A 26,923-nucleotide genomic window follows, 5' to 3' on the forward strand; every position below is an offset into this window, starting at 1 on the left:
GTCTGATTGACCCAAAGCCTATGCATGTAAACATTACAAGCCTCTATCAAGATTAGACTGTAAATAGAAGAAATAGTATACTGACGTGCTGTTGCTTTAACTCTTTCCTAATAAAAGATAGAAAAAGTAGCAGGGTTTATGGAGGCACTGATTATATTCAATGTTTATTGGATAGTTATTGAACACCTACACTGTATCCGGCTTTGTGGTAGGCATTGGGAAAAAATAATAAATAAAACAAATAAATTTCAGGCTTCAGTGGAACCTACGTTCTATTGTGTGTGCACATGTGTGTTAGGGGGAGTTGAGGAAGAGGACTGGGATTTACAATAAAACCAGCAACATAGTTTATGTTTTGGGAGTTAAGAGAGAAAGTGGCTGGTAGAATAATGCCCACCCATCCATTTCAAAGATGTCCACATCTATTCCCCAGAACTTGTGAATATGTTAGTTTACCTAACAAAGGGAGCTCTGCAGATGTGCTTAAGATAAGCACTTTGAGATAAGAATATTATCCTGGGTTATAGGGTCCTTAAAAATGAAAGAAATAGGCAGAAGAGGAAGTTAGTGATGCAATGTAAGGACTCAACCTACTGTTGCTATTTTTGAAGATAGAGGAGGGGGAAAATGGACCAAGGAATGTGGGCAGCCTCTAGGAGCTAGAAAAAGAAGGGAAATCGATTTTCCCCTAGACTCTCCAGAATGGAAATACCATTATATCAGCTACTCTGCTGATAACATGATGTTACCCCATTGAAATCTATGTCAGACTGTTGACCTCCACAACTGTAGGATAATAAATCAGTGGGGTTTTAAGACACTAGGTTTGTGGTCATTTGTTACAACAGCTATAAACAACTAAAAAAGACAGGGAGAAGAGTAGAAAAGATCGTTGCTGACAATCATATCTCCTAAGACATTTTATATACCAAAATACATTTTCCCCTGAAACAATCAGGAATATTTTTTATCATAGGTAGCAAACTAAACTGATCTATACAGAACAGGGAGAGCTTACTATAAGGATACAGGGATATCTCACAAAACTCAAGGAGAGCAGTGTTGCTAGTTCAGTAAAACAGATCCAGAACCAAGAGCAGGAAGATTGTCTAGACTGTTGCCCTCCACATTTGCTTTCTGCTCCTCTGAAAATATCTCTCCAGACTAACTTTCCTAGGGTTTTCTCTCTGCACAATTGAATACAATTGACACTTTCACAGGAACTGTCAGATCTCAAGGTTCCTAGCTACAAGTGAAGCCACCCAAAGGTAGAGTCTCAATTGAAACTTCTCTCTCTTTCTTTGTCTCTCTCAATCCTCTCTGGCATCCTTATTTTTGGGAGAGAAATTTTCACAGTTCTAGCTTGGGTCAGATGCCTTGTCCTGGACCTATCCATCATACATGGTGAAGGATGGGTCATGCTTGACATAAAATGGCTGCTCAGAGATCATGTCCTTTGCAGGGACATGGATGAAGCTGGAAGCCATCATTCTCAGCAAGCTAACACAAGAACAGAAAACCAAACACCACATGTTCTCACTAGTAAGTGAGAGTTGAACATTGAGAACACATGGAACAGACAGGGGAACAACACACACCAGGGCCTGTTGGGGTTGGGGGTGACGGGAGGGAACTTAGAGGATAGGTAAATAGATGTGGCAAACCACCACAGCACACGTATACCTATGTAACAAACCTGCACGTTTTATAACAGGTATTCTGTTTTTTGTTTGTTTGTTTGTTTGTTTTTGTTTGTCTTTTGTTTGCTTGGTTTTTTTAAAGAAGAAATTTAAAAAATGGCTGCTCAGAAAAAGGAAGATTGTTAGAAACTGGACACACAACCCAACATGTTTATTCTCCCTTGTTGATTCTACAATGGAGAAGATAATTTTCAGAAAATATAGCATTTTCTCTAGCCAATGTTATTCAATGTTTGTTCAGAACAAAGAATTGTGTGAGGTAATGAGTAAGATACAAAGCAACTGAGAAACATTTACCAAATATCTATCCTTATGCCAAAAACTTTGTTAAATCCTTGGGTCATAAAGACATGGAAAACAGCACACTCAAGGAATGGAGGAGAGAAGGCAATTTAGACTATTGTGTGTTGTATGCTGAATAGAAGGTACCTGCAGAGTGCTGGCATAGCACAAGCAATGACACCGTTTATCCTACTTGGTCAGGGTGGAGTAGGACTGTGGCAGAATTCCAGAGAAGGTAATTGGGACTTCCAGGTGAACAAGTGAGGAAAATGCAGCTCGGAAAGAAGGAGAGTATCTGCTAATCCCACAGTCATGAAAATAATAATTAAGGCCCAGACCCAATGAGAGTGGCAGGGTGTTCAGAGTGGCAGGGCTTGTAGGGGAAGAAGATTCCAGCTCTTGAAGGCTCACAATCTAGCAGTGGAGACAGGGTGGGTAATAAACAACTCTTACAGGATCTGAATACATCAGAATAATATTGAAGTGACAAAGAAACACACTTTGTGAGTTTTGGAGGTAAGCTTGGGGCTCGGGGTCAAGTTAAAATCCAATTGGGAAGACTAGAAATGTTCCTAGGATAAGCTGGCTTTTAAATAGTTTCATAAATAGTCTGTGGTTGACAGGAATGAGCAAAATAGAACTTGAAATTAATTAAAATGCTCCTCTTTGATTTCAAAGCACACAAACAGTATGCAAAGCAACGTACCACCATGTGTACCACCCCAGCATTGACATGGTGTTTGCTTCCCAAGGTGATACAGTTTCTGTAAAACTGACTCTGTAATGATTTGTATCATCTTCCTCTTTTATTTCCAAGAATTGTCTGGCTTCTTTAGAGGAAAAGGCTGTACTGTGCCAGAGAAAATATGGGAAAAGCATCTTGAATATCGAGTGGCAATGGGAAAGCCCAAAGGAAAAGAATTTCCATCACAAAGTACTCTCTTCTCATGGAATCTTTGAAGTACGCCACTGGACTGCACATACCAAATTCCTCTTGCTTTGTTTCTGTTTTAAATTAATCATTTGTACATGTTGGGGCTTCAAATATTTACTGGGTGATTATAAACACACTGAAGTACTGAAAGGAAACTCCCGGGACACGATATTCACCCTCATCATCTTCTTAGATTTTATTTTGACGCAACATCAATTGGAATTTTTAATTCAGTCTATTCTCCAATGTTGCAACAATTTTACACACTAGATTATCAAAGTTCCAAGTCCTTTTATAAGGGTAATTAAACATGCCAAGTTTGTTTCTAGAACTCTGAGTCTGCAGTTGCTCCTCCACTGGTTCTATTACTGTACTTAGTTTACTGCTTTCTGTTTTTTAATTTTATGGTGCTTGAGAAATTTACTCACTTTTAATTTCTCATAAATTTAGCACCAAAGCTAGAGAAAAAGAAACCCGATCACTTACAGGCTAGGTGGGTGACATTCTCAAAGACATGCCATGCTTCTGAGGCATTTTTTAAAACTGTTTTTCTTCTAAGGAGAAGGCTCCATTTTCTAGGAATCCAGTATTGACTATATCACTCCTTTTGACATAATCCCATACTCCTTATGCAGACAAAAACACCATTGATTTTTATAAACTAGTGGCATTTTTTTTCTATCACTGGAAGGTTTGTTTGGAAAAAAGAGAATGGAAGTCAGTTCAGAGCAATCTATCTTTCTACATAAGCATTTCTGTGGCACTTATCACAGCGGTACCTGGGCACTCAAAAGCTCTATTAGACTAAAACACATACACTGGAGGAAAAAAAAAAAAAAAAAAAAAAAAAAAACCTAGATGCTAAGAAAACAGAAAGTTAAAAACACCAAGAGAAATAGGAAAAATGTTCTTTGTTCATGGACAACCAATGGGAGTTGAAGACAATTCTCAGGAGCAATAAGAAAATATATCTTTTCCTACATCCATTTACTTATTTAAAGGTTTCTAAAGGACTATTCTGGGCCTTTGATTTAAGTGCAAAACACCACTGAGATTTGTGTCTAGTCAAGGATGGAATATGACTCTTTTTCTGGCATTCTGGGTAGTAGACGAAAGATAAAGCATACACACACACACACATACACAAAATGAGGTACCAACTGAGGCTAAGAATGTTTAGAATTCTCCAACAGGACAGTCTTTTTTTTCCCTTTGTACTCAAGAAAATGGACTTGATGCTCATGCAGTTGGATTTCCATAGATTCTGGCATTTGTTATGAGAAATACTTAGGAAATGGATTGTTTGATGGTGAAACTTGCAGAACCAACTAAAGAGAAAGGGGCTGATGTCATAAGTCAAATTTCACATTAATTTTGTAAGTTAAGTGTCTTTTATTATTTACTGTAATATTAGTAAAATTACAGTTTTATAGGCCTCATGTCATACAAAAGGGCAGGACAAATTGTAGTGTCAATGGCTATTTATTCCACTATTTTTAATATATGAGAGAAATTACTGAATAATTGCCTGATTTTTAATCAAAAATATCATCTGCTATAATATTATTATATATGAAAATTCATATTTGCAAATAAGCCAATTTCTTTTGCATATGTAATTTATAGGTTTATGTTAAAATCCAAGCCAATATATTGAGAAAAGCCCATTCATGGAGAAGGAATACATATCTAATTTATAGGAGAGTCACTGCTATAAAGTTTTATTTGTATCGTGATGTAATTTCTGAGTAAAAATACCTCCTGCTCCATTTCATGGTGGGTAATCTGCTGATTCTTAGGATTTTCATCCTGGTTTAACAAAAACAACCAAATTTTTATGTAACATTTTTATATCAGAAACACTTCGATAGATATTACATTTCAAAGAGTAACGCCATCTTCATTTTGGATTTACGTAAAAATTGGCAAATTAAAAGTATGTTAATAAGACCAACAGTGATAGTTCAGGAATAAGATTTAAACTGAGCTTCTGTGCCAATGAGTGCATTAACTTTATTCAAAAATAGTGTATGTAAAATGGCACACAACTGACATGAGCTGATTATGATAATGTCTTAGAGCAAATTTTTGAAAATCAGGTACTATAAAAATATACCATTAACTTTATGTTAATAAAATATTTTGCTTGATGCCTTTTAAATTATTCATTTGAAGTAGTCTAAAAATATAAAAGAACTCTTATTATCATTCAATTTACATGATTACTTTTAAGTTCACTTTTTTGGTTTAACATAAACAGAGTATAAAATTCACATCAAGCTTTTGGTATTTAAAATGTGTAATTTTAATGCAAAAATTGAACGCTGTGTTACATTTTTAAGGTTGTCATTAGTATAAATATAATTTTGACTCCTGATTTGAAACAATTTAACCCTTAGGAGAAATTATCATGTTTCTTAGGTTGACTCATTATTGCTGCTTTGATTATAGATGAATTTCTTTGTAAAAACACTTTTAAAAGACTCTAAGCACAGGGTTTTCCACAGATGCATTTGAAGAAATGATGGAAAGTACCAGGAGAAGAGGATCCTTTTCTCCCAAAAAGCCTGGCTTGATTTTAATTATTATTATTTTATTATTATTTTTACTTTTGAGACAGAGTCTCGTTCTGTCACCCAGGCTGGAGTGCAATGGCGTGATCTTGGCTCACTGCAACCTCCACCTCCTGGGTTCTAGCAATTCTCCTGCCTCAGCCTCCCAAGTAGATGGGATTACAGGCATGCGCCACCACACACGGCCAAATTTTGTGTTTTTAGTAGGGACCAGTTTTCACCATGTTAGCAGGCTGGTCTCAAATGATTTTAATTATTAAACAACCTTTACGTGCCCAGGAATGTGTGGAGCTCTTCATGGCTTTATACAGGAAGACAGCACCCTGGCAGCCTCTAATTGCTTACAGTCAAACTGAAATTTCTACCATGGAGTTGCAACATTTATGGCACAGTGTTAGGCACATAATGCTACCCAGAGAACTGGATTTATATAGTCAAAAAATAATGAGACAGCAAAATTGGATAAAAGTTCTAAATATGGTAGGGTATGACTTGAGTAGGGTGGATGTAATCTAGATTTTTAAAGAAGAGAGGGGATAGCCCTTTAGATGGGAGAGGTATTTGAATGAAAGATCACAGCCATCTCCTTTAGAATATATACAACATACAAAGCCTAGTTTCTGTTCTCAACCTAAATAATTTAACATTTACATATATATTTATATATGCTTTAGTCTATATGCAAATATAAAACAAGTTATATAAACAAGTACTTTAAGCCACACACAATTCCAAGTATATACAGATACACAAAAAATTATCCAAATGCCAGACAATGGGTCACTTATTTCAAAAAGTGTTTTAAACTCTATTCTTGGGAAGGAAGGGGGAGAAGAGGAAAAACGATGGAGAAACTTGAAGCCTCATGCTTCTTTCCCATATGTGCCCAAGTGATGATTGCCTCACTCCTGTGTATGTAAGAGAATGAGATTCTATTGCATCTCATTTGGGCAAACCATCAATTATAACCTTCAGCATAGTCAGATACGAATTTTTGACTTTTGCATAATGCTATAGTTTGTGTCCCCAAAAGTATGTCTTGGAAACTTAATTCCCAATGCAACAATGTTGGAAGGTGGGGCCTAATAGGAGGTGCTTAGATCATGAGGGCCCCATGTTCATGAATGAACTAATGCCAGAAAGCCATCATAAAAGGATTTGAGCCTGGAAGTTCAAGTTCACTCTCTCTAGCATTTATGCTTTCTTGCTTTTTCACTATGGATAATGTAGAAAGAAATTCCTTGCCAGATGTGCGCCCCTCAACCTTGGACATCCCAGCCACTGGACCTGTAAGAAATAGATCTCAGTTCCCTATAAACTACCTAGTCTCAGTTATTCTGTCATAGCAGCAAAAAATGAACTAAGACCCATGGCTCAGTACAACACTATCTCCAGAATGTTACTAATTTGACACGACTGGCCAAGGCATTAAATGAGGTTCCCAAGAGCTTGGTAATGTTTGTAGAATTAACATGCCTTATTCCATCAAAATTGCAAGGAACTGTGCAAGCTAGTCATCTCTCCTCCCACCCAATTGAAACTCCTTGTACAATATTATTTACAGTGGTTCATCTAAGTTCAGTTTGAATGGTTAATAAGAAAGAGAGGGCACTATTCTATGGGCACTACTTGCTTGTTCTACTGGTCTTTCAAAAATTTGAAGGCAGACATCACATTATTTTAATATCTTCCTTTGCTAAGCTAAGCATGTGTGTTCCTTCATCCATTCTTCTCATAAAAGAGCTCTTAAATTAACTCCCTTCTTTATCTTCTCTGCTTCAGAACACTTTTTTGTTTTGTTTTGTTTTGTTTGAGACAGGGTCTCGCTTTGTCACCCAGGCTGGAGTGCACTGGCATGATCTTGGCTCACTGCAGCCTCAGCCTCCCAGGCTCAAGCAATCCTCCCACCTCAGCCTCTTGAGTAGCTGGGGCCACAGGTGGGCACCACCAAGTCCTTCTAATTTTTGTATTTTTTGTAGAGATGGGGGTCTTGCCATGTTTCCCAGGCTGGTCTCAAACTCCTGAGCTCAAGCAATCGGCCCACTTCAGCCTCCCAAAGTGTTGGGGTTATAGGAATGAGCCACCGTGCCTGGTCCAGGGCACTTTTAAGTTTTCTTTTATTTCGTTCCATAAAGCATATTTGTCAATGCTACTGTATAGTGATCCAGTGGAAACACACACACACACACACACACACACACACACACACACTGAACTCTGGCCTCAAGAAATTTATATTCAAGAGTGGGAAGGTAAATATGTATCAAAGAACAACACAAATATACCATTATAAATTGTGTTAAATGTGAAAAAGGACATTACACCAAATCAAAATAGAATATCCAGAATGCTACATAAAATTCTCTATCTGATCAGACTTGCACAGAAAATAAAGAAGCTGTTACTGACCTTGAGCTGAATACTACATTTTTAAAACTGCAACCTAAAGATTGCTTTCACAAATTCGTATTGACCACGTGGTTAACTCAGACGTCTGGGTCTTTTTCAAATGAACTACTGTCATACTAACTTTCTTCTCTGCTTATATAATTAATTTTTGAACATCAATACAAAACCTCATAGATATGCCTGTAAAATTCCATTATCTTGGTTATGGCTCTAAATGTCTGACATGTCAAAGTCATTTTTGAGTCATAATTAAGTCAGTTGAAACATTTAGTAAACTTTTGTGTCAGTGAAAAATGTGATCAATATTACTTCAGTGACTTCAGGAGAGTACCAAACCAAAGGTAGGACCGCAAGGTGTGTATCAAACACGTGTTCAAGTTGATATACTGATTCATATACTTAACTATATGTAGTAGACTTTTGTTGTTTTTGCTATCCAACATCTATTTCTTCTTCCTCTGGCCATATATTTTTCTTGAGGAACCACTGTTCTGCATTCCCACTCTATATGATTTTGAGGGCTGAGTTTATCCCTGGTTCCCAGGCTGTCATGTAAACAAACTTGTCAATGAGAATACCGACTTCCACTGGCTAAAAGATTGGAGATATAATATAAGTCAGTCTATTGAGTTTAAATTCCTGACCTATGTAGAAGTGCTGGGAAGAGAGACTTTGTTACTAGAATTGAAACTGGGAAGAAGTAAGATTAGAATTGTTAAGAGTCACCACGCTAAGCATGCTAGTGACCCAGGCCAAAGTAGAACAAAGAGATAAAGAGAAACAGAAAAAACCCAAATCCTCATTGCACCTTCCACAGTTTTAGATCCAGCTATTCGAGAATCAAAGCAGGTCTAGACTTTTCCGTTACATGAACCAGAAGAAGAACTCTTCTGCTTCAGACAGTTAGCATTAGGTTTCTGTCGTTTGCCAAAAGTATCCCAACTGATATGCCATGTTACTTAGTCCACATTTTCCTTTTGGTGACCAGAATATCACTGGTGTCTTTGTCATCTCTCTCTCTTTTTTTTTTTTTTTTTTTTTTTTTTTTGAGACAGAGTCTTGCTCTGTTGCCCAGGCTGGAGTGCAGTGGTGTGATCCCAGCTCACTGAAATCTCTGCCTTCCAGGTTCAAGCGATTCTCTTGCTTCAGCCTCCCAAGTAGCTGGGACTACAGGCCCCCACCACCACGCCTGGCTCATTTTTGTGTTTTTTTAGTAGAGATGGGGTTTCACCATGTTGGCCAGGCTGGTCTCGAACTCCTGACCTCAGGTGATCCGCCCTCCTCGGCCATCCAAAGTGCTGGGATTACAGGCATGAGCCACCGTGCCCGATCTTGTCATCCCTTTTATAGAAATCCAGATATAGGATCTCTACAATGCTTTATTGCCCAATCATTCTAGTAACCCTTTTGTCAAAGGAAATTAGATTTGTTAGCCATGATTTGTTTGTCTGTAGTAAATTGATGTTGGCTTACAGTGATCATCTCTTTTCTAATACCATCTGTTTAATAATCTACCATAAAAGCTAACTAGTTTATTAGACAAATTCCATTGCTCTGTGCATCATTCACAGTAGAATAATATGTATTTTTTCTCTGATCTTTTGGATATTTAATTTTCTAAAGTCTCAGGCACATGGTTCCCAAAGTCATTGAGTGTGAGCAATTTTTGCAATTGTCAAAAATTATCTCAGACCCCCAAAGGCTGGTAGTTGTACTTTAATAGTTGCTGTTTATTAAAATAAAATACATAATGGTAAAAATGTATTAAGTAACTGTCATCTTTAAATAAAATTCTGTTTTATTAATCAAAGCATTCCTATAACTTGGAAAGACTATTCCACTTATGTATAGGAAATATTACTTATTCGATTTGTGTCTAAATCTAGTATAAATAACTTTTCAATCTCTTTCAATCTGGGCCCAGGGATAAGTGGGCCAGATGAGGAAGTCCTATAACAGTGCATTTGTTTGACTATGCCTAACATTTTATCCCTGGCCCCTTTCAAATAAATGCAAGACCCCAGTGTCCCTTTCTTCTCAAATCCCCTTCACTTCTTCCTGTCAACCTCTATGGAGGCTGCTCTTTTGACTCTGCTCAATAGGCATCTTGAAATGAAAAGATGACCTGATGCGGAAGAACATTTAGGCCCTCAAGCCCACAAAGAACCTGGGGCATGAGCTGACACTAGAAAAACTTCACTTAGAACCAGAAAGTGCGGTTGGGAATGGAGCAGTTCTTTTGGCTTCCTCTAGCACAGAAAAAAAAAAAGACTATAGTCCAAATACTCACAGGGGATAATTACCTGACAGACTGACCCTAATGAAAAAGCATTGCACAGCCCCTTCTTAAAAGCTTTTGGTGTGTGCTTTTTTAGATAGCAGTGCTCAAATGTGGACAACTGATAATGCCCAAATTTTCTTTCTGTCTGCTTTGGGCAGTTTATTTTTAAAATGAGGTTAAGCAAACTGCAGTTTAGGGGAAAACACACTTATTTTTACCTTAGTAAACTGATTGTCATTTTGACATATCACCTTTATGGTTGACACAACCTTGGCAACATGACACATTAGCTCAGGAAAAAAAAAAAAAAAAAAAAAAAGATTTTTCAGAATCAGATCCATACCAAGCAGCAGTATTTTTCTTTAAAAATGTTATTGTTGTTATTATTTGCTAGCTGTAAAAGATTGTGGACTGGATTCTGACACTCCATAATTCATGGTATGACATGGTGTGTTGGGTGTCAAAACCTTGCTTTTTTGCTCCCCATGCAGCAATGAGATACACACTTTGTCCAGTCTCTGCCTTAATTTTTGAGATCATGGTACACGGTGGACACAAAACTGCTAAACGTACTGAATGTCTCCACATTGCTCATTGAAATCTTGGCAAAGGTTATCATTGTCTCCGAACACCAAGACATAAACTGCTTGAATGAAGGGTTTTGTAATGCATAGGTTTTAGTCAAACTTGTCACAAGAGGTGCAGCACATGAAGTTGAAGGATTTCAGAAAATGGTCCTCTTGATGTCTGGATTAGTGTGAATAGCTAAAGAGCTGCCATATCCAGGTTAAAATATCTTTGTAAGTGGCCAGTTGTTTGAAACCTGGTAATAATGAACACTTAAATTATAATACCAGGCCTTTTACTTTTATTTTTCCCAAGTATCCTCCTACAGAAGCAGTTGGTTGTGTGACTCAGATTAGGGGAATAACTATCATTCTACAAACATTCCAGCAGCTTGAGACTTCGACACCTGATTATCCAACTGGTCTTCTTGTTTCTGATCCACTTTGCTTCTTTTCTCCAGAAAAATCTTCCTAAAATACTCCTTATAGCACATATTTTTTTTTTTCCATCGCTCTGCATTTGCATTTCAGGTCTGCAGCCTAGGAGGGAATAAATAGCCTTCTACATGCTGGTTATTAAAAGTCTCAAATTTAAAGTGACGAGGAAGGCCAGGCACAGTGGCTCACGCCTGTAATCCCAGTACTTTGGGAGGCCGAGGCGGGTGGATCACCTGAGGTCAGGAGTTCGAGACCAGCCTGGCTAACATGGTAAAACACTGTTTCTACTAAAAATACCAAAAAAAAAAACAAACAAACAAACAAAAAACATAGCTGGGCCTGTAATCCCCGCTACTCAGGAGGCTGAGGCAGGAGAATCGCTTAAACTCAGGAGGCGGAGGTTTCAGCGAGCCGAGATCACGCCATTGCACTCCAGCCTGAGTGACAGAGCGAGACTCTGTCTCAAAATAAATAAATAAATAAATAAAATAAAAATAAAAATAAATAATAAAGGGACAAGGAAATGTCCTTCACTTTTTTATGATATTCTTGTACCCTAGCTGACCTTCTTTCTTGACTCTGTGGGATGGATATGTTTTAAGGATAGCATGACACAATGAGAAGCAGGGTGACATAGTAGAAAGATCACGATTTAGGACAGGGTTGGAAAAATTTATCTGGAAAGAGCCAGACAGTAAGTATTTTAGGCATTGCACACCAGACAGTCTCTGTTGCAACTACTCAACTCTGCTGTTGTAGTATGAAAACAGCCATAGACAATACCTAAACACATGGGCATGGTGTTCCAATACAATTTTATTTATGGACACAGTAATTGGAATTATAGAATTTTCATGTGTCATGAAATATTCCTCATTTAAACATTTCAATCTTTTAAAAATATAAAAAACATTCTTTTCACAGGCCACGCAAAAACAGGTTGTCAGCCAGATTTGGCTTGCAGGCTATAATTTGCCAACCTCTAGTTTAGGAAAGAGATTGATTTGGATATGAATCCGAGCTCTGTCATGTAGATGACCCTAGTGATAGATTGTTTAGCATCTCTGGACCTTAGTTTAATAGTTAAGAGTGTGTGTGTGTGTGTGTGTGTATGTATGTGTGAGAGAGAGAGAGAAAGAGAAAGAGAAAGAGTGAGAGAGGTATAGAAAGGGAGAGAGGGGGGAGAAAACCATCTACCTGTTGCAGGAGTATGTGACATTTGATAAGTTATCATAAGTAGAACAACTAGCATGGTACCTTGATCCAGTAGGGGCTCCAGAATTACAACCTACCTCTGTTCTGGGAAATCAGATATTATGTCTCTCGTATGTAACCATAAGAACACCAGCAACTAATAATCACTCATTAATGACTGCTAATGTGGAAAAGGCTAGATTTCATCTCTTTACTCTCTTACTCAAGGAGCTATGGCACCAGAGTGAAGAACTAAAGTTCTGAGGTCAGGTATCTCTGATTCTGATTCTGATGCCATTGTATGGACCTGGGGAATTTTCTAAAATTCTTTGACTTTTTAACACTTTATCTTTCTTTTTTTTTTTTTTTTTTTTTGATGGACTCTCACTCTGTCACCCAAGCTGGAGTGCAGTGGTGTGATCTTGGCCACTGCAAGCTCCGCCTCCCAGATTCAGGCGATTTTCCTGCCTCAGCCTCCCCAGTAGCTGGGACTATAGGCGTATGCCACCGTCTCTTTTTGTAGAGACGGGGTTTCACCATGTTGGCTAGGATGGTCTCCATCTCCTGACCTCGTGATCCACCCACCTTGCCTCCCAGGATGTTGGGATTACAGGCATGAGCTACTGCAACCGGCCAACACTTTATCTTAAAATGGGAATAATAGTGATTCCTACCACATGAGGTTGCCATAAAGGTTATACGAAATAGTGCATGTAAAATGCTTAGATGGTGCCTATTCCTGAAGGATTACTCAATAATAAAAAGTTGGCCAGGTGCGGTGGCTCACGCCTGTAATCCCAGCACTTTGGGAGACTGAGGTGGGTGGATCGCCTGAGGTTAGGAGTTCAAGACCAGCCTGGCCAACATGGTGAAACCTCGTCTCTACTAAAAAAGGTCGCTGGGAGTGGTGGTGGGCACCTGTAATCCCAGCTACTTGGGAGACTGAGGTGGGAGAACCACTTGAACCCAGGAGGCAGAGGTTGCAGAAAGCCAAGATCACGCCATTGCACTCCAGCCTGAGCATGACAGAGTGAGACTCCTTCTCAAAACAAAACAAAACAACCCCATAATAATAATAATAAGTTAACTATTACTAATAGTACTACTACTACTAATATTATTAAATAGCTTCAGGGAGCCTACTGGACAAAGTTCAAATTACACAGCTTTATTAAAACTGTCTGATCAACCAGTCTATCCTAAACTTTCAGCGTTCTCCTCTCTGTGTGTCAAATACTTATCTGCCTGTTTTACCCTATCCTGCTCATAACTTCCTGATTTCCACTTAAATGTTATTGCTCGTGAGCTTTCTCTTATCTAAAAAATCTTTGCTCTAACTTTACTTCAATGAAATGCTGTCAGAATTTCCCGATTTTGGTTAAATTCCACCTCTCCAGGGCCTTTCCTAGGAACTGTAGACCCTGCTGATTTTTTTCTTCACTTTTAATATCAATTACGGTTTTCTAGTGTCTAATATAATTTTGCACCTTATTGTATATGACATTGTTTCATTCTCTAATTATCCCACATTTATAGGTGTTGTCTTGGGAACCAGAGTGCAATCCCCTGTAAAGGGAGGAATGGTGAGAACTGCTTCTTCTGGATTCTGCTTATTTCTAATATACCCTACATCACTTTGCCCGCCTGTCTGTTGATTGATACAGTCACTTGAGCAGATCAGATCTACAGTATTCCTGATCCTGGATCCCACCCTGATCCTGACCCTTAGTACAGACCTCCATATGACAAAATACTCTGTACCCGCTGGGGGGATGTATTACATAGTCCATTTTTCCTAATGCGTACCTTCTATAATATCACTGTTCCAGCCCTGGCTGAACCCACTGCTTCTGGCGACACAGGCAGATTTTGCCTTTCACAGCAGTTTATTTTGTTGAATTTTTAATGCAAATCTTCGACCTTACACTTAAGTAGAACGTGTCCTTTTAAGGTTGAGTGTCTGGGTTCCCTTTTGAATATTTCGTGGATTCTGAGTTATTCACTGCATGATAGCTGCTTTTTTCACTGGAGTTTATTAGGGACCCAGTTAATTGTAATGAATTGGGTAGCATTTGGCAAGGCTGATTGTGTTCATTCAAATACAGATTTTCTACTTCTGGATACATTGTCTTCTGTTGCAGTAGAGATTAGAGAGAAGTATACTTTCTTTTCTTCACCCTGACTTTTTTGCTCAGATATTGTATATGATTTTTTGTTTGTGTTTTTTATTTTTTATTTTTTATCTTTTCTTCAGAGGGAGAGAAAAAAGCCAAAGGGTGGGAACTGGAAGGAGGGGAAGAATATGATGACATTGTTACTTTCTGCCAGGAGACATCCCTTCTTCTCAGTGCCTCTGGCCAAGGAGGTTCCAATCAAATGCCCTTCCAAGCTAGTAAGCTCCTCTACCCTATCAGCCACAGGGTGCATGGCAGGGTAATGTATGATGCTGCTCTGCCCTGCAGACTAGACCTTCTGGTCTCACAATCCCATAGCCCATGCAAGAAGGGGAGGGAAAGCTGCTTTGGTATCAAGTTGCAGAGTGGCGAAAATTGAAACAGACTTAAGTGGAAAAAAATGTTTTTGCCAGCTCCTCTATTGGCCTACTATCTCCTTCAGCAGGAGAAGGTATCAAGCTGCTGAAATTTAAAATGGTTGGAAATATCAAGAGCTGTGTCTTCTTGAATAAATCTAGTTCCCCCTGAGCACTGGAAAGAATGGCTAAACCCCAACACTGGTCAGAAAAACTGGGCATCTTTCTATGAGCTCTGGCCTTTGGAAAAAAATTAATGACAAGAAATGCCATTAATTTTTTATCACAAAAGAATTGTGATAAAAATTTGTTATCACAAAAGAATGGAGGAGAAATATTTTTCAGCCAGAGTTCTGTCCTACCTTGCTTTATCCTTTTGTTTGGGCAGCATTCACAGACCCATATGCTAAGCGGTGGAAGATATTTTTCAGAAGCATTTGTCTCCTTGGGAGGCTTCTAAGCTTGTTTTACTGGCAACTATGAAATCACCACTGGGTCTGTTGTGAGGTTATTCTGCAGATGGTTTGCATGGGCGGCTTGTTTCTACTGGATGAAATCTCCCTTTGGACTCCAGCTTGGATTTAAGAAATTCATGCATTACTACTCTTTGCTTTCTTATGATAAAATCCTCACACTGTTGCACCTGGAGACCTGTTGTCCTCCAGAGTTATTTAGGGTAAAGAGGGGTGTAACATGGTGGAGGTCCTGTCAAGTCACAGTGGTGGAAAAGGACAGTCTCTGAAGCTTCATCTGCCATCATGGTCAATTCTAGTATGGATGGGTGGCAGGTGGTCCGGCAGTTTTCTCAGTACACATCGAAATCAACGTCCAATGGGAGCTCAAAATAACCTTACAGAATTTCACCTAAAGGCAGATGGCAACAGTTATCTTGCACTCGTGGGTTTTTTTTTTTTTTTCTCTCTCCTCTTCTTCCCCAAAACAACCACAATTACACATGCAATTCATGCCAGGGACATTTATATGTGCCCAAGAGCATGCAGTCCTTTTAGATATACTCATTTCAGCATTATCACTTTAAAAATAGAACGCAACAGTATAAAATGGATCACTCTAGTTTGCAGGGGAGAAAAGTTATGCTGTAACTTTTTAAAGACTTTGGTTTATTTTAATTTCTTCAATGGCCAAAAAGATTCAAAACCAAATGTACTTTTCATGAAGTCAAAGAGAGAACGGACTTGTGTGTCACGGAATTGGGTTTTTTGACTTTTCCGAAATAAGTTCGAATGTCTGTACCATTGCTCACTGGTGGTTGGAATCTGCTAGGCTATTTAACATTTCTGAATCTGTGTGTCCACCTGTAAAATAGGGATAATACAGCCTCGTTCAGAGTTGATGTGGTGATTAAGCATGTGTTAGGTTGTTGCAAAAGTAATTGCAGTTTTTGCCACTGAAAGTAATGGAAAAACAACAATTACTTTTGCACCAACATAATAATATGTAAAATCTTAGCAAAGGGTTGTCACCTAATACAGTCAGCTATTGTTTATTGCGTAGTTTCTTTTGCCTAGGCTTTTTTGTATTTTTTGGGTCTTAGCTAATTTTCATTATAAGCTTGTGTGCCAGGTAACATGACTATCCCCTGCTTAGATGGGGAAATTCAGGCAGAAAAAAGTGTTACCTTCCCCAAGGCTGCAAGGGGAGTAATTCTTTGCAGTGTTATTTGAACCTGTACTTTTAGTGACTGCTCCATTTTGGCTTTCTGTGTAGCATATAGACAGCCAAAGAATTTGAGAGCAAAGAATCACTTCCCTTTGCTCCCAAATTTCTGGGCCTTTATTTAGCTCATTTGTAAAATTTACATGAGTAGATGAGTGAGTCTTAAAAGAGATGCACATTCAACACACCTGGGGAAATTTTTTTTAACCTGCTCGAGGCCAGACCCAGCATTATGAAGCTTCTGTCTTTATGGTGTTTATTGAGGGTCTTGAAATCTGAGTTATTCTGATGCAACAGTATTCTGATGCAAAGCTCCTAAAAAGTAATCAGGTAAAAAAGTTATACTAACCAACAATTACTCTTAATATTCCATTTCTTGAAGTTTTGCATTAATCCAGAGGCAGAAGAAAATCTATCTTTGAAAATATTAGTATGCCTCCTCTCGGAGGGTCGCTAGTGTCAAAATATGGCTATGATGTTTGTCTCTCGAGTGCTTCACCACCTGGTTCTCCTTTGTAAGTGACCTTGGGACTTTAAGATACTCACATGGAGCTGTCTTGCTTTTTGTATTTTAAACAATTCTCATTTCAGCAACGTGTTTGACAGCAGCCTTCCTCTACTTATGTGGCAGTAGTACAATACAGGCTTTTAAACCACCCTTAACAAAACTACCCCCATGCTGCTTTCTTTCTTGATATGTCATTGCCCTTAGTTCATTTTTAGCACTTATAAAAGATTGTATGCTTTTTATAAGCATTGGTCTAAACCAAGTGTAAGTTGTGATCAAATTTCTCAATGTTAATAAGTGGCAGATAAAATTTTTATGGCGTTGAAAAGAAAAAGTGAATTCAAGTTGACTGTGCTTCCAAACACTAATCTAAAGGAACCTCTTTCTTAGCATGTCAACCAGTGAACGTGCCCACTTTAATTTAAAGTAGCAGAGTAGCATCTGCTTAGCAATGAGAGAGAGAGAGAGAAAGAGCGTGTGTGTGTGTGTGTCTGTGCATGTGTGTGTGTACATGCCTATTGTTTTTTGGGGAAAAACTAAAGATTAAATATGACACATACTATCAAAAATCATTGTGAAAATTACAACAGATATCCTAAGTATCTGAGTGTTTGATATCAAGCATCATAAGGAAATCAAAACCTGCAAATATTTGTCTTTTCAAAATTATCTTTTGCATCAAGAAAAAAAGAAACAAGTCTTCAGCAGCATGCAATAAAAGTTTTTTTTCTTTTTAAATTAAGAGTGATTGAATGCTTGCCATGTCACAGTTACTGCTGGATTAATAAATGCTTTCGTGTGTGGTATTTTATTTAATCATCATGGCAGACCTATGAGGTAGGTGCTATTATTGCTATTTTTTCCATCTCTCAGATGAAAAAACCTGAGTCTCAGAGATATTTGAACAACTTATCCCAAATCATTCTGCTAGAAATGGTGGAGTCAAGATTTAATCTGATTCATAGCCTGAGATCGTTATCACTGCGTGGTGTAGGTTCCCAACTGGGCAAGTCAATAGGTCGGAGGTCCTAATAGACAACTGTTAGAAGTAAAATGTTGTTGCTTACACGACTCAAAGGAAAGCATGGGAGCATCCTCTGGCTGCTATGAAAGTCAAGTTGCTCAGCCAGAAAGTTGAGAGTCAGGGGAGAAGCAGGAAAACTCTAAGAAGGGAAAAGGCTAACAAGGGATAGAAAAGTGAGGCTCCTAATAACAAAAACAGCCATGGAGAGATGAAGGAGCTTGCGGGTTTGAAGTGCAGAGAAGAATGCTGGCTCCAAGGAGAAAGAAGAGAGGAGAGCTCTTCAACTGGCTGCTTAAATCTCCGTTGCCCCTCGGGGCACCTGGATGCCACATTAAACGCACATCCATCATTGGACAGATCTGCAGTGGAGGCAGGCGCTGGGGCATTTAGTGAACTGGCCTGCCAGGTTCTGTTTTCTGCTGTAGCCTCTGAGAGCGTGCGTCATCATTGTCACCTAATTCCACTTTATGCTAATCAGGACAGATGATGGGAAGGCTTAATTGGGAATGACATGAAGCCATTCATTCTACTGCAGTGGAAAACTAAACTATGCTATAGTAGAATATAAGAGTTATAACTGAAAATATGTAACATAAAAGCTGAAGTTTAAAATGCATCCCCAAATGTGCAGTTCAAATTGAAGGAAAATCTTAGCGTATACCTCTAGGGAAATTCTAATTTTCTCTTTGAACAAACCCGGGCAGTGTACTTACCTGGCATATAATTGACAAAGAGGGAAGAAAATAAAGAGAAACAAAAGTGGGAAGAGAGATGGCAAGGAAGAAAGAGAGGCAGGAGAGGAAAAGAGGATGGAAAATATGTATAAATAACTGTAATTAGGTGAGCATTGTATTCCTGTTAACTTTAGTTCTTTTAAATAAGACACGATAGAAAGCTAATACAACTGGCAGCAATCAACAAATAGTAGTCACAAAACTATTTTATGGTTAGTTCAGAGAAAAGACCTTTAAACACAGCCAATACTTCAACAGTTTTAAATGGCTGATTAAATCCATATGTTTTAGTTTAAATTAGTCCAATTGAACCTCAGTTAATCTTCCATTCACCCTAGATTTTCATAAAAATGATAAGTAATTGGGAGTTATCATTATTCCTCAGCTTTCTAATATGCCAAATATTTGACAGAATGAGTTAGAATATACTTTTCTGGTCAATTCATTGACCTTTTTGGTCCATTCAATGAATGATCCTTTCAGAATGGCAGACTTATCTGAGGAAAGTTAAGCTTATCTACTGTGTGAACAAAATGGAGTTTACCATGTGGGGACAGAGATGGTGCCATGCACTCTTTTGTTTTTAACTTTCTTAATAGGTGTTAACATTGCTTTACAATAGCACCAGAATCTTAATCAGAACATTAAGGTACTATATAGAAAGCATATTCCATCCCATTATAACTTTAAAGATCAAATGTTTATGTTTCTTATATCTTAATTTCTTTGAGTATCCAAGAGTCTTCTGTCAAAACCATGAATGTACAACCCATCTCTATGCTATCAACTTCTGGTTATAAACACTATGTGAGATTTGAAGTATCCTCTCTTTAAAGCTCTCTTGAAATTGTATATTCTTCAAGCTCTGTCCCCACCAGTGAACACAAGGTGAGTGAGTCAAACAAGCCTGTAGATGTAGACTTATAAGGTGAAGATTTCAGTCCTTATGTTACTAATGTAGGAATACCACCCTATGTTCTGATTCTTGTTGACAAGACAAAGGAGAAAGAGAGTACCACGGAACAAGGCCATTTTTCCAGAGGAGGAGGAAATTGCTTGAAAGAGTGAGATTTTGAGCTCTGATTCTCTAATACAATTTGTAGAATGTTTGCTGTGTTGTGTCTTTCCAGAAGTCTGACACATAAACATCCTTTTCTCCATTTTTTTTTTTTTTTTTTTTTTTGAGTTGGAGTTTCACTCTTTTTGCCCAGGCTGTAGTGCAATGGCACGATCTCGGCTCATGGCAACCTCCGCCTACCGGGTTCAAGTCATTCTCCTGCCTCAGCCTCCCAAGTAGCTGGGATTACAGGCACCTGCCACCACACCGGCCTAATTTTTTATATTTTTACTAGAGATGGGGTTTCACCATGTTGGCCAGGATGGCCTCCATCTCTTGACCTCGTGATCCGCCCACCTCAGCCTCCCAAAGTGCTGGGATTACAGGTGTGAGCTACTGTGCCCGGCCCCTTTTCTCCATTTTTAAAGAAAGACGCAAATACTCCAAATAAAGCCAGCTAATACTAAAAGATTTTTTTCAAGAAAATAAATTTTTGGTGTAGGAGTTATATTCATTTAATCTGCAACCCACTGGACCTCACACCTGTGAATAGAACCATAACTGATGAACATAACGAATACCTTATGCTATCAAGAAAATGTTAACCATTCTGTGTTATCTAGTGTTTTATACTATAGAAGGCAGAAAGGCATTCAACAATTTTAGAAAGAGTTCTGCTCCCCAGCAAAGAACAGTTTTAATATTTGATTCTTTGAAATGTTCCATTAACTACCGGGGAAGATATAATTATCTACAACAATGTTCAATGCCCAATAAACAAACATATTGCTCCCCAAGTAATTAATCTATTCCAGTGAAACTGTATAGAATTCATTCTGAAATTAAATTTCAGAGTTTCAGTCCTGGTTTGCCATTTACAAGTTGTGTGACCTTTAACATGTCACTTAAACTCTGGAAATCTCAGTTTTCTCAGGTAGAAAATGGGGGGATAATAATGCTTATCTCACAGTATTGTGAAGTATAAGTTGAATACAGACTTAAGAAATGGTGCATATTTTTACTTTACATGAAGAATTACTGTATTTAGTGACAATCTATGAGTTTCTCAACCGTAATTAATGGCAATCTATTTTCCAAAAACTTTGAAGTCATGCCTTCTAAATATAATTAGCATGAAACTCAACACAAAGGTGTAAGTTCATCGATAGTCATTAGTCCTGCTGTGTCCTTCATGATCTCCAGCAGTTCAAACAGCCTTCAGAAATCCCAAGGCTAGATGAGACACTGTTGTCAAATCGTGTTGGGGTCACCTTATTGTTCTCTGCCTCGGCCTCGTCAGTGCATGCACAACTTCGATCTGATGACAGCCAAAAAGGACCTGATGTGTTTATAACCAGTACAGCCATAGAAAGATTGCTTTTATCGAATACATGCTATGCACCAGGCACTAGGATGACCATTATGTGTGTAGGAGCTCGTTGAGCACGGTGTTTGTAAAAATGGGTTTTAAAGCTGATCACGTTAGGTTAAAGTCTTGGCTCTGCCCCTCATTAGCAGGATGACCTTGGTATGCTTTGTTTCCCTCAGTTTTAAAATATTGATGATGATATATTTGCCTCAGAGTCCTGCTGTGAGGTTTAAGTAGAATAATGAATGTTAAGTCATTATAGCAGTATTTAGCATATTGTAAGCTTCTTCGTGGATGTTCTTCTAGCTCCTATGACTACCTCCAGTTTTCTTCCAACCACATGGGCTGCCCCTTCTCAGGATCCCGGGCAGTCTTCTGCTATGATTCACTGGAAAGAAAGTGCCTAAATATTCTTTTTCCTTTTTTTTTTTTTTTTTTTTTTTTTTGAGACAGAGTCTCACTCTGTCACCCAAGCTGGAGTGCAATGGTGCGATCTCCACTCACTACAGCCTCTGCCTCCCAGGTTCAAGCGATTCTCCTGCCTCAGCCTCCTGAGTAGCTGGGATTACAGGCACCCGCCACCACGCCTGGCTAATTTTTGTATTTTTAGTAGAGACGGGTTTCACCTTGTTGGTCAGCAGGTCTTGAACTCCTGACCTCATGATCTGCTCGCCTCAGCCTCCCAAAGTGCTGGGATTACAGGCATGAGCCACCACACCCAGCGGACAGTGCCTAAATATTCTGACCTGGGTCCTTCTCTTCTCTGTCTACCCAATCTCCCTAGGTGGCCGCGTGTACTCCCGTGAGCTATGTGGCCTCCTACAATCCCATGCCACCTATTTCCTAGTGAGAGCTCTCACCTCCAACTTCTTAACACTGCCATAATAGTTTAAAGAGGCTAAATTGGCCACAGTCATATATCATGTAGTCAAGCTGGCTTAAAACCTACATTTATCTGACGCTGAAGTCCAAGCTAAACACGCAGAGGGAGAGGCAGGTTTAGGTACACCCAAGCAAAAAGTCCCAAACTCAACAAAAAGAGAAAAACTTTCGAATGTTTACTTGACTTGCTATATCTGAAGAAGTCATACAGTTTTTCCATATGACAGTACGGCTTATCCTTTAATCAAATTTTTTAAAACAGTTTTTGAAGGTTAAGAGTTCTATCAAAAACTTCACATCATTTTCAAGGAAAATTAATGAAAATTATTAATTGTTATAGCTCATTTATTAGAATTTAGATGAGAACATTATGAAAAATTAGTGAAATTATTATCAGATGGAATAATTAAAGATCAATTGTGAAATAATCACATAATTCTAGCTATACGCTGTATCGCTCTTCATTAATCAAAGATAATCTGGAATTGCAATACTTAATTAAATGCAAAAAAGTGTTTGTGTGTTCTGGCTCTGAAAGGAGATTATTGGAGAGTGCAGAAGCTGTACAATTATCAGCTTTTGCTGATTTTCTGAGAGTCTAGAAATGTAGATTCTACAATGTGGGGGTTGGTCATTTTATGGACTGTTGAAATCTCGCCTAAAATAGATACTACTGTATTCAATGAGATATTTTTCTTTTTATCTTGGAGAAAAAAAAGGATTTTGATTTTAATTCATCAAAGAAAGTAATGCATCTGATTTTGGCAGATGTATTAGGTCTTAAAGGCCTATGAACAGATTCCATCTTACTTTACTTTCTTCACTGTCAACGCGGAAACCTTATTGGTTGATATCTTTGGTGATCCTCCACAGGGAAGGTAATTCTGTTTTTTCTCTCAATTGTAAATAAGGCCATATATAATACTCATACCAAGCTCTATATTTCTGCAGGAATTATAATGAAGTTACATATCAGTTTCAAATGTAGTTTGTTTTCAAAACAATAATTTACCTACCTATTGTAGGTAAAATTTACCTACAATAAAATGCACATATATATAAGTATATATTTATATATATATAATATATATAAGTGAGTTTTGACAAATATATATACCCGTGTAATCAAGATAGGGAACATCTCAGTCACCCCAAGGAGTTTCTTTTTGCCCTATCCCAACCAATCCCCATTTGTACTTCAGCACCAGGCAACTCCTGATTTGCTTGTCTGACCCCATAAATTAGAGTTGCCTTTTCTAGAGTTTTGTCTATATGGAAGCATACAACACATATTCTTTTGGGTCTGGCTTCTTTTTCTTAGCATGATACTTTTGGATTTCACTTCTGTTAGCTCATTCTTTTTTTTTCTCTTCCTGAGTACTATTTCATTGGATGAACATCCCAGAAACGTGCTTATAGTTAACCTGTTAATAGATATATATTTCCAGTTTTGAGCTATAAATAAAGTTACCATGAACCCCTGTGTATCAGTCTTTCTTTTGGTCATATCATAATTCACTCTTTTTATGTCATGTTAAGTCATTTTTCACCCTTGTTCACCCTATCAAGCAAGTAAAAAATCTATTTTAAAAATATGTCCACAATGGAGAAAAATTGGTTTTCATGCTGTATGTGGAAATATATACAAATATAGAAATGTCTTTATTCAAACATAAAATATTTTATATGCTTTGTTTCCTTCCTCCTTCACATCAAGCCTTTACAAGAAATAGGAAACATACTATTATTACTCTTAGTTTACAAATGTGTGAACTTGGTCTCAGAGGAACTCAGTGATTTGCTGAAGACCACACAGTTTTTAAGTGCTGCAGTCAAGACCAGAGCTGCTTTATAATTTCCTAATCCAGTGCACTTTCTACTCTACCACATAGAAAATTTTTCACTTCCTTTAACATGTATTTATTAAACACCTGCTACTGGCCCACCTCTGTATTAGGATGTAGGCAATCACACAATATACAAAAACAATTCATGTGTTTCCTCAAGGGACTAATGATTTGATTGAGACTACAATACTTGTACATGGAAAAAAAAGGTGAGTGCAATTGTAAGGCAATAAATTAAGGATGTTAGAAACATGTATTATGTGCCACATTGAATACAGGTATTGAATTAATAGGTATTTAAATGAAGGAGTATGGAGTTATTTGGAAGAGATTCATTAAGGAGATGACATTTGTGTTAGACATAACAAACAAAAATTTTGGATTGGGAAAGAGCAGATAAGAGGTAAAGCTGGCCAGGCGCAGTGGCTCATGCCTGTAATCCCTGAACTTTGGGAGGCCGAGGCGGGTGGATCACCTGAGGTCAGGAGTTCAAGACCAGCCTGGCCAACATGATGAAACCCCATCTCTACTAAAAATACAAAAAATTAGCTGGGTGTGGTGGTGCGCTGCTATAATCCCAGCTACTCAGGAGGCCAAGGCAGGAGAATTGCTTCAACCCAGGAGGCAGAAGTTGCAGTGAGCTGAGAACGCATCACTGCACTCCAGCCTGGGCAACACAGCAAAACTTTGTCTCAGAGGGGAAAAAAAAAAAAAAAAAAAAAAAGGTAAAGCTGAGTTTATATGTCTATGTAATGAGGAGAAATCTGAAATCAGTAGGACTAAAATGATTTACCTTCAAGATGAATATATAGGGTGGGCCAGTTGACTGTCAAGTTGAATTGTGTGGCATTTACTAAATGGACAGTAGGGAGACATTGTAGATTCTTTAGCAATGGAGACTAGTGAGTGACATAGTATGAGTGATGTTTTAGAATCAGTTCGTCTCGGCTTGCAGAATGGGGTAGACATAGGAAAAAAGATCAAAGAGGCTACCTCAAAGACTATTGTAACCTAGGTATGAGGTGATGAAGACCCAGACCTGGTAAAGGAAAAGACAAATCTAACTGCTTTTACAAAAAAACTGACAAGTTATTACGGCTCTTCACTGACTGGTATCGTACTTCAGAGACATTCACACAGAATTTCTTTAGAAACTAAATATCCTTGTGCTAACAGAACCAGGCTTCACAGCTATAGAAATGGTTATAAAGCTAGGATGTTTTATGAGACTTAATTTTGGCCTAGAGCTTAATTCCTTTTTGCTACAGTTCACCACCTGTCAGTGTAACAAAGGATGCACTGACTTGCTTATTTCAGCTTCCTTCTTTGGAATATAGTTTAAAATATAACCCATCAGTCTTAATCTCAGCTATTTTCCAAAATGTTTCCCAAATTAATAAGTGCAGTATTGGAAGCAGTGACCCTGTAGGGAAATATGACAAAAAACAGTTCACCCATAATTATAAATAAAACCTCCTTTCATTGAGCAATAGGAAATTGGCAAAACCCAGCAGCTTTTCATACTGTGCTGTTCCAAGGGGTTCCTAGGCAAGTGCTCCCTAAGTCCTCTCTCCTGCTGCCCAGTAGTCTGAGGGCTGTTTTGATTTTGTTCTCCATTATCAGGCTGTCAGCTTCAGCCTCATTCATCACGTTCTGGGCACACATGTAGGTTGGATTCCGGTACTTAAATGAACCATCTTTATAAGCAGATCTCAATTCAAGGTATTTATGGTCATGGGAAGCTGAAGACCCTCTTTCCCACCTCTCTAGAACATAGACTAAAGATGTAAATCTTGATTGATTTGGAAGGAAAAGAGGCCATTATTACCAACACAGAAGTTGATAATAATGAAGTTAAATGTCTCTTGTCTTTCTGAAATCAGGTTCTGTGGTTCTCAGTCCAGTAATGTTTTCTATGTACTATGAAAGGGAAAACCACATCAACTTGGGGAGATGAACTGCAAACCCATTGCCTTCGTTGAGCCGTCGGCAGCGTTTCTCACAGTGGAGCACTTCCTGTTTCTTGAAATTCTTCCTTTTCTTGAGGTGCATGACACATCCTGGTTTTCCTCCAGCCATATGCATTCCCCTTCTCTCCCTGGTGTCTTCTGCTCTGCTTACCTAAGGAGACTTCTACCTACACACTCTTGTAATTCCATGCCTTAGAACAACAACAGTTTTCCACTGAGTATCACATTTATATCTCTTTTTGTTGAACTTATTTCAAACTCCAGGGTCACATCACTTTCCTCCAATCTGACATATCCACATTGATGTTGTGATAGGCAACTTGGTAATAGCATCTTAGCCATACTTTTCCTCTACTCACCTGATGTTCTCTGAGTTCCTCCATCTTATAAATGGCACCATATCACTTAACTGCTAGAACCAAGATCTAGGATTTTTTCCGTGATTTGTCTCTTTCTCCCAACCTCCATATTAAGGTTATCACTAAGAACTGTCAATGTTACCTCCCGAATCTCCCAAATCTTGCTCCTGCTGTCTGTCTCTACTGCTCCTACCCTGGGTCCATCATCCTTACTTGGGCTAAAGTAAAAAATTATGAACTGGTCTATCTATGTGTCTCCTTGCTTTCTACAACTCATTGACTACGCAGGAACCAGAGCCTTCTGTTTAAAACTTAATTCCAAACACATCATTTGCTTTCATAAAAGAATGTGCTTAAAATCCAAATGCTTATCCAACTTTAAAAGTCCTATTTATTCGGCTGCATAAACTCTTATCTTAACTTCTCCCACTCGGCCCCTATCACCTCAACTTTCCTTGAATATATCAAGCTCATTCCTGCTTTTGTGATGGGCTTGTTCTTAGGAATAACTGCTTTGTTTTAATCTCATCTCTTCAGAGAACATTTCTTTCCTGATGTCCCAATCTGAAGTACCTTGCAACTCTGCCTG

This window comes from Pongo pygmaeus, chromosome 4 (genome assembly GCF_028885625.2).
Source record: "Pongo pygmaeus isolate AG05252 chromosome 4, NHGRI_mPonPyg2-v2.0_pri, whole genome shotgun sequence".
Taxonomy (NCBI): domain Eukaryota; kingdom Metazoa; phylum Chordata; class Mammalia; order Primates; family Hominidae; genus Pongo; species Pongo pygmaeus.